Raw genomic sequence first — 1,740 nt, forward strand, 5'->3', positions numbered from 1 at the left:
CTATTTTCTAGGCTTATTTTTGAGCAAGAAGTACATTACAATCATCGACAGACTGCTGCATTCAAGATGAACTGGCCAATTATAAATAAAAACGATCCATCAAAAGCCAATTAAATGGAAGACAATTTCAAATATCCATCTAATAATTAATCCCAAATATCAGGAATAATATATTCCAAAAATAAATTTGAATATCCAAGCCTTAATCAGTCCCAAAAGATTTTCACCTTGAATTTTAAAGAATATAAATAGAGATGGAGAAGCAGCAGGCGACCAGCAAGATGGTTTCCGACCAATTTCTGATATTTTACAGACAAGTGCTCTGTTCCGTTACGCGTAATGTGGGTTGGGCGTTCGGGCGTGGGCAAAGACGTGACCACGGGCGTCCTTCGAGTCCAAATTTCTTTTTTTCTCTCTTTTTTTTCACCTGCTCTTTTTTTCGACGCCGATATTCCAAGGGCGGGTCCTCTCTTGCTCACTCACGCTGTGCCGTTTTCTGTTGGGACACTTACAGAAAGAAAACGGAATTCCTCCTCGTCATTATTGGATAGGAATATTTCTTCTTAATGGGATATTTTGCTCTTAAGAAATCGAAAACAGAAGAGGGGCTTAATACCCGGCTGAGTAAAGAGTGGGCAAGAAGGAGCAGAAGAATTAGCGCGAGGCGAGATTTTATGAATTTTTGTAAACAGTTCTACATGAAGTTGAAGGCCTTGGGCAAAGGGCCTTGACTTTCCTCCTCTAAAGTTTACGGAGCTAAAAATAAGAGAAATATAAATAGTTCCCTTTGGATATGAATTCTTTTGGTGATCTGGGACAGAGTCATAAGAACAAGAAAGGAATAAATGACCTCTTTACGCACGTTTGCACAGAATGGCTACGAAGCATCATCGTAATGACACATTTAGGATGACATTCACACATTTCTTCTAAAATAACAGTACTACTGATTATCAAAATCCCAATTTCAAAGCTTTCCTCACATTGCCACGAAAGACCACTGTAGAGATATAATCGCCAACATTAGAGGAAGAATCTTCTCCCCAAGAACAAACTGGAGAAGAGTTCAGCGGATGGAACGACGGGAAAGGAGGCGACGGGCGAGGAGATGGCCGATGAGCTCTTGCTGCCACACCCTTCAGCTCCTCCCTGCCCTCAATCGGTCCTCCCCAGAATTCGCGGAGAGGCAAAAACTGGAGGGCTGGCGTCCCACCTACCATCCTGTCCCCTTTTTTTGGTGAAATATCCCTTTTTAAGTTCATTCGATGGGACGATATAACTCGCTACTACTCCCTCTTCAAATCCTTTATTCTAAAGAAAATATAAATAAAAAGACACCAAGAAACAATTCATTTCGAAAATCCCAAAGGCCTAAGACACCTTCTAATCCTCAAACCATCATACATAATCACATTTACATCCAAGATGGTAAAACCGAGACCCTTGTCAGGCGAATTTCAGGATTAAGCCACTTGGTCGTCCCGGGAAACTCCCTGCCATTTTTCGCCGGTGGCAGTGTCCAGGCCAAGCCCAGGGGGTGGTCGCGCTGCCGTCTTCCGTGGCTTTTGTGCGTAATAAAGGAAGCTTTGACGGTTATTTGTGTATGGTATTAAAGCGTTTATGTTCTGTCACTGTGGGGATGGGGGGCGTAGATGTCCTTTCTGGGGTGCAAGGACTACGGGCGTATAACTGCTCATGTCATGAAACCTGTAATAGTGGTAGATGCTTAAATAAGTGGGC

This window comes from Penaeus monodon, chromosome 22, assembly GCF_015228065.2.
Source record: "Penaeus monodon isolate SGIC_2016 chromosome 22, NSTDA_Pmon_1, whole genome shotgun sequence".
In the NCBI taxonomy this organism is placed as follows: Eukaryota; Metazoa; Arthropoda; class Malacostraca; order Decapoda; family Penaeidae; genus Penaeus; species Penaeus monodon.